The 14786-nt window shown below is 51.4% G+C and overlaps 1 protein-coding gene across 4 annotated transcripts in view; it reads left to right on the top strand.

Annotated features, from left to right (window-relative positions):
- LOC119953138 (ena/VASP-like protein) overlaps nt 1-14786 on the top strand; it is a 339662-nt gene that overhangs the window by 136721 nt on the left and 188155 nt on the right. The window lies entirely within an intron of this gene.

Raw genomic sequence — 14786 nt, 5'->3', positions numbered from 1 at the left:
ACAATTGTGTTTCCGAAGGGCCAGAATACATCAGGAAGGGAAGGAAATGAATGAATGGAAGACCGTGTTCAATGACATGCATATTGGTGTTGAGAGAATCCTCGAATTCCTGATTTTTCTTTATGGTCAATGAAATCTGATGCACAGTGCTATCGGGAAGTAATGATTTCTAAGTGTTTAAACCAAGGTTATAAATGATACCTCCCTTCTACGAGTCAGGTCTCTGGAACTCCACTACTCTCCAGTTGCAGAAAGCAGAATTTCACAATTGCTGCAGATACTTCTTGTCACTGCCGATGAGCATCCAAACACTGCTTCATTTTGAGACAGCAGCAGTGGGTTTGTGGCTAGTGCTAACAATTGTCAGAAATCCAGATGCATGCACAGATCTTTCTGGGTGCATCAACGTGCATGACATGAAGTACTGAAGCAATTATCACTTCCGCTGAACAGGCTATTCCTCTGTTCTTAACCAGGTCTGAAAGATTACACAGAGTGCAATGATGCATTCATTTCCATTGTACCCAGGTGTTCTATACTGCTGAAAAATTTTTTGTAATTCAATACATTTATCTCATAAATGTACGTGAATGTGCTGCATGTAATTATTTTTCGGTGGTGCAGAGGTAGTGCTGGGAAGTAATTTTTTTATCGTACATGATTTACTGAGAAACCAGTATTTCCACTATTTCCAGCACCTTTATGTTTAATTGCTGTACTTGAGCAACAAATTATGTCACACAGTAATGCTTTTTTGGGTGTAAATGAAGATTAAAAATGTGAATTTTGACTTGCTATCTTCTGCATCTTTTCTTCTATGGAAGCTGATGACTTTTAAGTTTCCAGGGCATTGACCAGAAACAGGATTTAGGATGCTTCTGTGTGCAGCTCGAGAGACCCAATCATTTGTAGAACACCCACGTAAATTTTAGGCGCAAATAATTGGTGGTTGCACTATGCAATCTCCTGTGCACTTGCAGCCGGCTTTCAGCAGTCTAACCAGTGGGCTTAAAGAGAAAGCTACAAACCACTTTAGAAATGGGCAGAGAAAGTTTGAGATCTCCCGATGCCTGTAAGGGAATGGGATGGGGGAGGGGAGCTGGGGGTTGCCCCGATGTTAGCTTGTGGTAGGAATGGGGTTTCCCCAATGACTGGGGTGGAGGTCCCGATCTTCTGTTGGTTGGGGGAGGGGCCTTAAATGCAACTTTGAGATTGGGATTTGCGGTGCCACCCAGCTTTGCCGACATGTTTAGGATGGCACCCTCCCTCCACCAAGCTGGCTGTGTGATCCTTGCCAGCCCTTTGAAATTGCACAGCCTGCAGTTAAATCAGACGAGTAAAGGCATCTGTGAAGCCGGTGGGTTTCGCACAGATTTTCTTGCCTGAATCAACACACTGCAATTTTGGGAAAATTACTCCCCCTGTGTACAAATTAGAGTTCTACAATATACATAAAAACACAAAGCACTGTCAAGGTATTGACGAGGACAACAACTTGTATTTCATAGAGTCATTTCACAAAATAAAATGTTTTGCAAGAGTGCTATAATAAAGGAAAATCTGACAATGGGCCACATTAGGTTTAAAGCTTGGTTAACAAGGTTGATTTTAAGCAGCCTCCTAAAGGAGAGTAAAGAGGTTTTGGGAGGGAATTCCAGAGCTCAGGAGCTGGGCAATTGAAAGCATGGTCATCAATAGCAGAGCAATTAAAATTGAGGATGCACGAGAAGTGAGATTTAGATAAGCACATATATTCTGGAGGGCTGTGATGCTGAAGGAGATTGCAGAAACAAAGGGCGCGATTCTCTGGTCTTGTTACGCTCTCGCTCAAGTGAAACGAGAACCATGCCAGGCACCAAACAGTTTGCAATGCAACCATAGTTGAAATTGGGATCTTGCCGTAGTGTGGCGAGAAACTAATTGGCACCTCTTAAGCCCCATTTTCATGCAATTAACGGGGGCCACCCCATATCCTGCGGTCTCCCATCATTCATCGGCCTCCCCAGCAAGTGGTCACGTTGGAGCTAATTAGTACTCCTTTTTAAAAATGTGAACCTGCCGGAAGGGCTTCTGCAGGGAACCGAGGAGGTGAGCAGCCATCTTTGCTCACAGGCAAAGAGCCCGGGGCCCTGGGCTTGCCGCCCCAGTGCTCGACGGGGCATGTGGGACCATCGGCTGGGAGTCGGGGACTCCTCAGGGGTGGGTCACCAAGGGAAGGGGGGGGGGGAGGCGCTGGGGGACAACTGCTCGCGGTACCACCATGTCAACCCCTGGATCGTGTGTTCCCATTCCGGGACAACGCTTGTGTCTGCCCATCTGGCCCGCTGACCACCCATAACCCCCACCGACTGCCGAGGCCTCTGGCCGTGCAGCTGAAGGCTATTGCTAATAGGGATTGGCAATTATGGTTCAGTGAGTACTTCACACAATCCAAGCAGATGCCCATGGGTGGGCTGGCATGTGGGAGTCATTGCCAAGCATTCCAATCAGATTGGATGCCTGGACACTGTGGGAGGCAACACCATGCATGCAGTAGCCAACACCTGAACATCCAGTGGATGGGACACAGCTCCAGGGACATGTCCATGGACAGAGGGTGGATGAGTGCAACGAGGAGGGGACCAGCACTCGGTCTAGGTGACGTTATGAATGGGCATCCGGGTTACAGGGTCTGCGGTCCGGTGAGTGGAGCCCACTGTGGCCGGGAGTGTGTGGGCAGGGCGTTCTGGGAGGAGGGGATCAATAGGGTTTGGAGGATCCTGGGGTGGGAGCCACCTCTTGTTAGTCTAATACCCTCTCCCAATGCCGTACAAATATTGAACGCTGTGGCAGGGATATTGGATGCAGATCTTGCCCCTAGTGGTTCTGCTGGTAGTCCAGGCAGGCAGACATCGGAGACGGCAGCAGCATCTGCAAATGCTCGAGGCGGTGCCATGTGCCGGGCCCTGCCCCACACCCTGAGGGCTCAGCCGCCAATCAGGCCGGGGAGGGACCCAAAAGAGGATACCCGCGATGGCCCAGGGTCCACAGGCGTCACTGGTCGTTTGAGCAGAAGATGAAAACTGCATATTGCAGGAAGGTCCGCCTCAGCAAGGAGACGGTGCGGCACCTGTGCCATGTCCTCGCGAACTTGGCACCACGTGGAGGAGGAGGACACTCGCTCCCGGTGGCCGCAAGGTCACCGCAGCCCTGAACCGTTAGGCCTTGAGATTATTCCAGGGCTTGAGTGGGGACCTGTGCGGTATCTCATAGGCCACAGCCCACAGGTGCATCCTACAGGTCACGGATGCCCTGGATGCCCGGGCAGTAAACTACATCATCTTTGACATTGGCCAGTAAGATGCTCGGGCATCATGTTTCTCCGCCACCTCTGGGATGCCGCAGGTCCAGGGGGTAATAGGTGCCATGCATGTTGCCCTGCACTCATCGGGCCATCTGGGGTGCCCTATGTTAACAGTAAATGGGTTCCACTCCCTCAACATACAGCTCATGTGCAACCACCAAATGAAGATAATGCATGTGTGTGCACGCTTCCCGGGGAGTGTCCATGACAGCTACATCCTGGGGCTGTCGGTCATCCCTGCCCTCTTTAAGGAGCACCCCAGGATGGGCGGCTGGCTCTTAGGGGATAAGGGGTAACCGCTGAGGACCATGCTAATGATCAGTACAGAGGCCAGTGACCGAAGCGGAGACCCGATACTACGAGGACCAAGCAGCCACCCGGGCTGTGATTGAGCGGAGCATCGGACTCAAGTTGTGGTTCCGATGCCTCAACCACTCCGGTGGTGCACTCCAGTACAGCCCCTGGAGGGTCACCCGCTTTGAGGTGGTCTGCTGTGCTCTCCACAAACTCTCACAGCAACGTGGTGACGAGCTGGAGGTTGGTGATGAGGAACATGTGGCCACCTCCGAGCAGGGGGAGGACGAGGATGATGAGGAGGCGCCTGACCAGTAGGGACTGGAGTGCAAGGCTGGGGAGGAGCCTGAGGACCAGCCGGAAGCCATAAGACAGGCGGCAGCGTCAAGGGTCCTGCACGCCAGGGAGGCCCTCGTACTCGCCTGATTCACTTGGGACATGGCCTGGTCTGTCACCCCCCACCCTCCCAGGGTATGTGTCGGCACCCTCAGCAGGTCACTGTCGAGGACGGGGGTGGGGGCTGTGGTGAACGTATTAGGGTAACCATTCACCACTGTACTACATTGTACTGTTGCCCATGTGGGCTCCACCTATGTATCATTGTACTGTACTACACTGATTGTATCATGTTGGTGCCCTTGTGGGCTCTGCCCCTGACTCCGCCCCCTTGAGGGGAGGTATAAAGAGCAGCTGCCCTGTAGGTGGCTCACATTGCAGAGCAGTCGCAGGCAGGCACTGTTCTAGTTGATTAAAGCCACTGTTCACTTCTGTTCTCTGTCTCGTGTGAATTGATGGTCGCATCAGGGACGTTGTGGTGATGATAACCCGCAGAGAGCTGAGCACCAGTGCTCTTCAATCTATGCCACAGTCTGACCCCTGCCTGTCTGCTGAGTATCGCTCACACCCATCAGCTGCACACAGTTTACCAAGGGGGGAGGGGGGGGATGCCTACTGATGCAAAACTTGTGGCGCTCGAAACATCTTGCGAGATTTAATGGAATCTTGGGAGATGTCACGATCTGGATCTCACCCAGCAGCGGATCCAGATTAGCATATTTAAGTGAGCCATTAGGCGCATTTAAATATGTCTGCACCTTATTCTCCCAGGACCCGAGAACTAACGGCTGGACTGGGAGACTGCACCAGGGCACCATTCAGCACTGGTTTCCACAAATGTGGACCAGGTGTAGCGGCACCAGGCCATTAGAGACACCAAGAACGACCCTGCTATTAAACTGGACTCTGCTTCATTTCTGGGCCTCGGCGAAGAACGCTTGGCCGTGGCCGTAGTTAGTCCCATTTCCTGCACTAACTAGCTTCGCTCACCAGTGCAGGAAGAGATCTGGGCGCCATTTTTCAATGGTCCCCGACCTCTAAACCCCCCCACTCTGGCCTGTGGACCCCCAATATCCCCAACGTACCAATTGGGAGGTACTCGTGCCCCCTGTGCCTCACTTTATAGGGCCCGATTCCTGGCATGGGCAAGATGCTATCTGCACACTTGGCAGTGCCACCTGGACACCATGGCAGTACCAGGGTGACACCGCCAGGGTATCAGGCAAGCAGTGCCAGGGTGCCAAGATGGCATTGGAAGTGCCAGGGTACCACCCTGCCCAGAGCCCAACCACCCAGCGTCCCCGATTGCCTGGGAGACTCCCCCCAAGTCCCAGTACGTGTGGGCACTTGCCTGGGATCTCCGAGGCAATGTTGTTGGATCCCGTGCCTTGGGTAACTCTGGCATGGGCATATTCAAGTGAGCCTAACTTGAATATGCAAACCTAGATCCCGCCCTCAATGGGTGGGATCCAGATCGCGACAGCTTGTAAGATCTCGTTAGATCCCGCAAGGCGTGACAATGCTGGTAAATCTTGCAAGAGGCCTCTCACGAGATTTACCGGCCTTATCCACTCCCCAGTCAGATGCGACGAGACTGATAGATCGCGCCTGACGTTTCTGTCCCGTTAAACTGCTCCTATTGACATAGATTGTAGATGGCGGAGGCTCAACACTGATCCTTGCAGTAACCAACTAGTTATCCCCTCCAAACCCACAATGCTCCATTCATCCCTACTCTTTATTTTCTGTCTGTTATGTGATCCATTTCCCCAATTCCATTAACCTTATTTTTGTGGAAGAACCTCTTGTCAAATGCTTTTTGTAAATCCAAATACAATATATACACTAGGGTTCTCCCTTATCTACCCTGCTGGTTGTAATCTTAAGAAACTATAACAGATTTATTATTAAGAAATTAGAACAGTTTCCCTGCTGCTGATGTCGGGGAATTGGCTCAAGATTCTGTGTTTTAATTTTTGTTTCTTTCTTGAACAGAAGAGATACATTTTCGACCTTCCAATCGGAACATTCTTGAATCTACTCTTGTCCAAATCACCCTCACACCTCTATTTTTGTATTGTCCAGATTTAAGACCAAATTCCTGAATGAACTAAATCACCTGCAAACATAACCTAGCACTTTATTGTATTATAATCACACTTCTCCGGAGGCTCCTTTACTACAAGGTAATTAATTAACTTGTTCTCATAGCATAATACTAAATCTAAAATAGCCTGTACCCTAGTTGGTTCTTTAACATATTGATCTGAAAAAAATCTATTTTCAATACATTCCATGAATTCATTTCCCATGCTGCATATTTGGTTTGCCCAATGTACATGAAGATTATATAAAGTCGCCATAGTCCCAGGTGACCATAGGCTGCTTTCCCCTTTGAAGGGGAGAGCTAACTGGTGGTGATTTAAGCAGAGGGTCACCACACCTCAGGCAAAGGGCAAGGTTGAGAAGGCTTCATGACTAACCTCAGTCGGTATGGGAATTGAACCCACGATGTTGGCCATGATCTACATCACAAACTAGCTGTCCAGTCAGCTGAACTAAACCGGCAGTTCCTTGTTACTGCCCTCTGTGCCTTTGTATGCTGTAGTCAGGATGTGATGAGATACTCTCCACTTGCTGGATAAGTGCAGCTCGAATAACTCGCAAGAAACACGACGCCATCCAGGACAAAGCCGTCCACTTGATTGGTATCCCATCCACCCGACTTAAACGTTCACTCCCTCCATAGCAGGAGCAGTGTGTACAATGCAGAAGATGCACTGCAGCACTTGCCAAGCCTCCTTCAGTCGCACCTTGCAAACCTGCAACCTCTCCCATGGGCATCAGACGCATGGGAATACCATCATCCGCAAGTTCCCCACCAAGCCACACACTGCTCTGACTTTGAACTGTATTGCCGTTCCTTTGTTGTCACTGGATCACAGTGCTGCAACTCCCCAACAGCCCCCTGGGTGTACTTACTCCAGATGGACCGCAACTGTTCCAGAAGGCGGCTTGTAACCACCTTCCCCAATAGAGATGGGCAATAACTGCTGGCCTAGCTGGCAATGCCCATATCCTATGAACGGGTAAGGTGACGTATTCTGTTCACTGAAAGGTAGTCAGGTGATTTTAATATAATTTCAGAATTTGCCGTTGTGTTGGTGCACAGTAAGGCTTGCTCTGAATTTTAATCATCCTTCCTTTCCCAATCCTGTATCTGCAACTCGGTTGAGTGTTACACTGTATCAGTTTGTGCTTTGCAAACCTGGATCAGGCAGTTTTACTGTGGCACAAATGTGGCTCACAAAATCAGAGAAAGTGGACTGGAGTGTGTGTACTGCAACTGCTTATTTCCCTTATTTCTGAGTCACAAACAGGGCTGAATTCTCCGCAAGGCCCGACGGCGTCGTGAAACCCGGAGAGGATCACGACGGCGTCGGAGGCCGCTCCTGGCCCCCTATTTCCCCCCCGGGGGCTAGGAGGGCCGTGCCATGCCGTAAATCTCGGCCGCCGGGCCTTGTCGCTGGCGTCAAGGCCTGGCGCGCCAAGAATGACGCCACGGTGGCACCTAATGACGTCAGCCGCGCATGCGCGGTTGCCGTCTTCCTCTCCACTGCCCCGCAAGACGTGGCGGCTTGATCTTGCGGGGCGGCGGAGGGGAAAGAGTGCGTCCCTTTGAGACTCCAGCCCGATGATAGGTGGGCACCGATCGTGGGCCAGTCCCCTCCCGAGCATGGTCGTGGTGCTCACTCCCCTCTCCGCCCCACACAAGCCCTAAACTCACCTTTTTTTTTTTATTTTTTTATTTTTTTATTTATTTATTTTTTTTTTATTTTTATTTTTTATAAATTTAGATTACCCAATTATTTTTCCAATTAAGGGGCAATTTAGCGTGGCCAATCCACCTACTCTGCACATCTTTGGGTTGTGGGGGCGAAACCCACGCAGACACGGGGAGAATGTGCAAACTCCACACGGACAGTGACCCAGAGCCGGGATCGAACCTGGGACCTCAGCGCCGCGAGGCGGTTGTGCTAACCACTAGGCCACCGTGCTTCCCCCTAAACTCACCTTTGACCACACCAGGTGTGGTTGCCGCCGTCGTGAACAGGTCGGGAACGGCAGGCCGCTCGGCCTATCCGGGCCGGAGAATCGCAGGCCGCCGTGAAAACGCGACATGCCTTTTGGGTGGGGGGGGGGGGAGAATCGCGGGGGGGTGCCAGAGCGGCCCTCCCGCTATTCTCCCACCCGGCGTGGGAGCGGAGAATTCCGCCCACAGTCTTTCAGAATGATCCTGGGGAGGCTGCTTATAGCTACATACAACAGTTAGGCTGGATAATGTGGTCATTATTATCTCCAAGATTTCATTTTGGTTATCACCTGAGGATGGGGAGCAATTCTCAGAATTATATAGCAGTTTGTGTGTCTGGAGTATTGTGGCCCATTTGTCCAGATGCAATGCGGCAGAATGGGACAGATTCGTTGGGCCAGCTTGTCTTTATCACATGTTCCTTATGGACAAGTGAAAGTGAAATACAACTGTGCATTATACAGACATTAAGGGCTTTAGCCAACACACCAAAGGATAGGTTAAGGTTTCAGGTGGGGAGCCTTCATCAGAACTGAGAACCTTTCTGAAATATTCAGCTACCTTTTATGTTTTCATCTGCTGATCTGTTGCTTATGCTGTGCATGGATAGGTTGCAGAGATAAGGCACTTTTACCGTTAGTAGAGGGGTCAATAACCAGGGGGCATAGATTTAAGGTAAGAGGTAGAAGGCTAAGAGGGGAGTTGAGGAGAAACCTTTTCACCCAGAGGGTTGTGGGAATCTGGAACTCACTGCCTGAAAGGGCGTGGAGTCAGAAACTCTCGTAACATTTATGAGGTATTCAGAGATTCACTTGTGCTGCCGTAACCTTCAGGGCTGTGGGCCAGGTGCAGGAAAGTGTGATTAGTGTAGTCAGATCTTTGTTGACTGACTTTCGGAGCGGCCAAGGAGTGAGTGGTTGCATATTTGGTAGCGCCCGATCGTGGTGGACCTTTTGGAACTTTTTCCCCGATTTACCGTGGATTTGATTGTCAAAACAGGAGACTGGTGAAATAGAGGAGAAGGATTCCCCACCAGTGTATGGATTTGTTGACCAGAAGTGGTCTGAAAAGGAGAGAACGTTGATTGAAGACGGGAGTGGAGTCTGCAGAACAGGAGGATATGGCGGAGGGTCAGGGGCCGAAACTGCCAGCCTAGTGGTCTACATAGCAGCTGGTGGTCTTTCTCCAGGAGAGATTCGCTCAGCAAAGAATGGAATACATGGGTCCGATTGAGACGGGGATTGATCGTGTGGAGCAGAGACTGGAAACACAGGGCCAGGCGATCCAGAAGGTGGAAGAGGCAGTGGCTAAGCACGAGGACCAGCTAGCCGCGATGGCGGTGGAGATGGGGCTGATGAACGACCACCAGAAGAGGCTGCAAGAGAAAGTGGAGGACCTGGAGAACAGGTCACGCAGGCAGAACCTGAGGATTGTTGGCCTGCCGGAGGGCAGTGAGGGATCGGACGCAGGTGCATATGTGGCGCATATGTTCGAGAAGCTGCTGGGGGGAAGGTGCATTTGCGCGGCCCTTGGAGGTGGACAGGACACTGATGAAGAGGCTGATGAGGAATGAGCCGCCGAGGACGATGGTGGTATGAATGCTCCGGTTCCTGGACAAGGAACAGATCTTGAGGTGGGCCTGGCAGACGAGGAGCTGTTTGTGGGAAGGCAACAAGCTGCGTATCTACCAGGACTTGGGTGCGGAACTGGCCAAAAGAAGAGCGAGTTTTAACAAGGTGAAATCGTCCCTTTTTAAGAAGGGGGTGATGTTTGGCATGCTGCACCCAGCATGTCTGTGGGCCACTTATGAAGTCCACTTTGAAGTTTACTTTGGATCGCCAAATGAGGCGATGAACTTTGTTAAAGACAGGGGACTGGCAGGTGATGGAAGACATTGAACTTGGGGGCGAGTTGCTGTGTTTTTGACCTGCTGCTAATTTTTTTTTCCTTCTGGTTTTGTATGTACTGTTTTGTATTAAGTTTGGGGCCGTTGCTCCGTTTTGTTTGCGGGTTAAATTTGTTCTTAATGGGCGATGGTGGGTGCAATTTTCTTCTTTGTTTTTGTTGGGGATTGTTATCTTTGCATATGTATGTTTGAATGGGGGGGGGCAGATCAGTGGGGGCAGGATGCTTGGCGCCATGGGCAGGGGCTGCCAGGCTAGCTGGGTGGGCTAGCTCACGGAAGCGCAGTGGGGGGCGAGCAGGTGATAAGTTTGTTGTGGGGGGTTGCGATTGTTATTTCGTTATTGGGGGGGGAGGGAGCGGAGGCATTGATCTGCTGACAGGGGAGGGACTGGCACTTGGAGACAGACTGGGGGTCGATGACGGTGCGGGCACCCGAGGGCGGGCCTGAAGAAGCAGGGGACGCAGTCTGGAGGCTGTCCTAGGAAGGGTTATGGTGTGTTCGTGCATTTGAAGAGCTTAAAGGCAGATGTGTCAATGCTACAGGAGACACACCTGAGGGTAATGGATCAGACTAGGCTGAGGAAGGGGTGGGTTGGGCACATATTTCATTCGGGGCTAGACGCTAAACCTAGGTGGGTAGCGATCTTGATCAATAAGCGGATGTCATTTGAGGTAGGGAGCATAGTGGCGGACTCGGGGAGTAGGTACGTTATGGTGAGTGGGAAGTTGGAGGGATTACCGGTGGCATTAGTGAATATCTACGCACCAAACTGGGACGACGCAAAGTTTATGCTGCAGGTGTTGGGGAAGATCCCGGACCTGGACTCGCATAGGCTGATCATGGGAGGGGGGCGGGGAATCTTGAATACGGTTCTAGATCCGAGGTTGGATCAGTCAAGTTCGAGGACAGGGAGGGTGCCAGCTGTGGCGAAGAAACTAAAAGGGTTTATGGGGCAGATGGGAGGGGTAGATCCGTGGAGGTTTGGACGGTCAAGATCAAAGGTGTTTTCTTTTTTCTCCCATGTTCCCAAAGTGCACTCCCGGATTGATTTTTTGTTTTGGACAGGGCTTTGCTGGCGGGAGTGGTGGATGCCGAGTATTCGGCAATTGTTGTGTTGGACCATGCCCCACACTGGGTGGATTTACGGACGAGCAAGGAAGGGGTCAGCGCCCGCATGGAGATTGGATGTAGGGCTGTTAGCGAACAAGTGGGTGTGCGGGCGGGAGTGGGCGGCCATCCAGAATTATGTGGAGATAAATGATACGGGGGGAGATTTGGCAGCAAACAATATGGGAGGCACTGAAAGCAGTGGCTAGGGGGAAGCTGAGTGTGGTACGGGCTCATCGGGAGAAGGTGGAGCGGGCAGAGATGGATAGGCTGCTGAGGGAAATACTCCAGGTGGACAGAAGGTACTCGGAAGCCCCGGGAGGTGGGGCTGCTGAAGGAGCGGCAGAAGCTGCAGATGGAGTTTGGTCTGATATCCACAGGGAAGGCAGTGGGGCAGTTGAGGAGCGGTGTATGAATATGGGGAGAAGGCCAGTAGGATGTTAGCACTGCTCAGGAAACGGGAGGCGGCCAGGGAGATAGGAAAAGTGAAGGATCGAAGGGGGAACACGGTCTTGGACCCTGCGGGGCTGAACATGTTGTTCAGGGAATTTTACTGTCGGCTGTATGAGTCGGAGCCCCCAGCTGGGGTGGAGAGGATGAGGCAATTCTTGGAGGGTTTGGAGTTTCTGAAGGTGGAGGAAGGGTTAGTGGAGGGGTTGAAAGCCTCAATCGGGATTGTGGAAGTAGTAGAGGGATTGGAGGCCATGTAGTCGGGCAAGGCCCCGGGACCGGATGGATATCCAATGGAATTTTACAAGAGGTTTTCTGGGATGCTGGGCCCGCTGCTGGTGAGGACATTTAATGAGGTAAGGGAGCGGGTGCTCTTCCCCCAACATTGTCACAGGCTTCCATCTCATTGATCCTGAAGCGGGAGAAGGACCCAGGACAATGCGGGTCATACAGACCAATCTCCCTACTAAATGTAGATGCCAAATTGTTGGCCAAGGTTTTGGCCTCGAGAATAGAGGATTGTGTTCCGGGGTGATAGAGGAAGACCAGACGGGATTTGTCAAAGGAAGGCAGTTAACGGCCAACCTTAGAAGGCTCTTGAATGTCATCATGATGCCCTCCGAGGGCAGAGAGGTGGCAGTGGTACGGAGAAGGCCTTCAACCAGGTGGAGTGAAAGTATTTGTGGGAGGTCCTGGAGCGGTTTGGATTTGGGCAGGGTTGGTGAGTCTGCGGACGAACCGAGTGAGCTCGCAGTATTTCAGACTGAGCCGGGGTACAAGGCAGGGATGTCCACTCTCCCCACTGTTGTTTGCCTTGGCTATAGAGCCATTGGCGATGGCGCTCAGAGCGTCAAAGGACTGGAAGAGGCTAGTCCGGGAAAGGGGGGGGGGTGTTGAACACAGGGTTTTGTTGTATGCGGATGACCTACTCCTGTGTATTTCTGACCCATTAGGGGGGATGGAGAAGATGCGGATCTTAGATGCCGGTTCTCGGGGTACAAATTGAACATGGGTAAGAGTGAGGTTTTTGTGATCCAGGCGAGGGGGGAGGAGAGGAGACTGGGGGTGTTGCCGTTTAACGTGGTGGGAGGGTGATTTAGCGCCTTGGGAATCCTGGTGGCACGGGGATGGGAGCAGTTACTTAAATTAAATCTAGCTCGGTTAGTTAAACAAATGAAGGAGGACTTTCGGAGGTGAGACATGCTCCCGTCGTCACTGGCGGGGAGGGTACAGACCGTAAAGATGACGGTTCTCCCGAGATTTTTGTTTGTCTTCCAGTGTCTCCCTATTTTTATCCCTAAAGCCTTTTTTAAGCGGGTTAATATGGTGATTTCTGGGTTTGTACGGGCGGGTAAAGCCCCGCGAGTGAGGAAAGTGCTGTTGGAGCAGAGCCGAGGGAGGGGGGAGGGTTGGCCCTACCGAACTTTAAGAATTACCACTGGCCGGCAAACATAGCCATGATCAGGAAGTGGGTAGTGAGAGAGGCGGTGTCTTGTAGGGGCACAAGTTTAGGAGCGCTGGTAACGGCACCTCTGCCGTTCTCGCTGGCTCGGTACTCCACAAGCCCGGTGGTGGTCGCAGCTCTGAGAGTTTGGGGGCAGTGGCGGAAGCATATGGGAGTGGAGGGAGCGTCGGTGTGGGCTCCAATTTGTGGCAATCACCGGTTTATGCTGGGGAAGATGGATGGAGGTTTTGGAGGTGGCAAAGAGCAGGGATTGAGATGCTAGGGGATCTGTTTATTGATGGGAGCTTTCCTTGTTTGGAGGATTTAGAGGAGGAGTTTGAATTGCCGGGAGGGAATGGGTTTCACTACCTGCAGGTGAGGGACTTTGTGCGAAGGCAGGTTTCGACATTTCCGCTTCTACTGCCACAGGGGATACAGGATAAAGGTTGTTTCAAAAACGGGAGTGGAGGAAGATAAGGTCTCAGAAATTTATAAAGCGCTCATGGATCGGGAAGGAACCCAGATAGGGGAGGTAAAGGGCAAGTGGGAAGATGAGCTGGGTAAGGAGCTAGAGGGAGGTCTGTGGGAGGATGCTCTGAGTAGCGTCAACACATCCTCATCATGTGCCAGGCTCAGCCTGATACAATTTAAGGTAGTTCACCGGGCACACATGACGGTGGCCTGGATGAGTAGGTTTTTTTTGGGTAGAAGACAGGTGTGCGGGAGGGCCCTCAAACCATGTCCACATGTTTTGGACATGTCCGAAGCTTAGGGGATTCTGGCATGTTCACGGTGCTTAAAATGAGGGTGGCCCCATGTCCAGGGGTGACGATTTTTGAAGTGTTGGAAGACCCGGGAGTCCAGGGGGTGAGAGAGGCTGACATTTTGGCCTTTTCCTCCTTGGTAGCCCGGAGACGGATCCTATTATCTTGGAGGAACTCGGAGCCCCCAAAATCGGGGGTATGGGTTAGCGCAGTGTTCTTCAAAGTCGGGGGTGCGACCCGCGGGTGGGTCGCAGGCGGGTGTTGGGAGGATCGCAGAGCTGTTGTCCGCAGCGCACCCGATCGCACAAACTCCACGCAGCAGCCGGCTTTTCATAACGTCGGCTGAAAGCGGCCAAGAGCATGTTTAAAAAAAAATATGGCCGCAATGCGCATGCGCGCGCACGATGATCGGCGCGCATGCTCACATGCGCAGTGCGGCCGCTATTTTTTTAAACAGTTGCAGCTCTTTGTTTTACAAGTTCTGTAGTGGTTTTTATTCATTTATTCATTATTTTATTTATTTTATTCATTTAGTTTTTTTTCATTTATTTTATTCATTTTATTTTTTTTTACAAGTTCGGGGCGGGGGTTTATTTGATAAAATTTTGCAGGAAAAAAATTCAGAACTTTGGACAGATGGAGACTCCATACTTTCCGACACCAGAAGGCTTCACCTTCATCCAACAGGTTCCATTGGAGGAGCCATGTACGAGGGCCAGAGGGACCCAAAACCATTTCCTCCATTTTTGTCAGCAGCAGACAAGGTAAGAGAAAATGGTGGATCATGCAGGTCGGCCAGGTTGGGTCCCGAAGATTGGACGGTTGGTAAAAATAACAAAATAAACGGTCCCGGGAAAAAAGGTTTGAAGAACACTGGGTTAGTGACATGGCTGGGTTTCTCAGGCTTGCGAAAATTAAGTCTGCCCGCCCTGCGAGGATCAATGTTAGGGTTCGTTCGGAGTGTTTATCGGCTTCTTTGGGGAAAACTAAACTGTCAGCAAATACGATAGAAGGGAGGGGGTTGGGGATGGGGAGTGTATAAGCCAGGT

This window comes from Scyliorhinus canicula, chromosome 2 (assembly GCF_902713615.1).
Source record: "Scyliorhinus canicula chromosome 2, sScyCan1.1, whole genome shotgun sequence".
NCBI lineage: Eukaryota > Metazoa > Chordata > Chondrichthyes > Carcharhiniformes > Scyliorhinidae > Scyliorhinus > Scyliorhinus canicula.
Note: the sequence above shows the minus strand (reverse complement) of the source record. Positions and strands in the feature narration are given on the sequence as shown.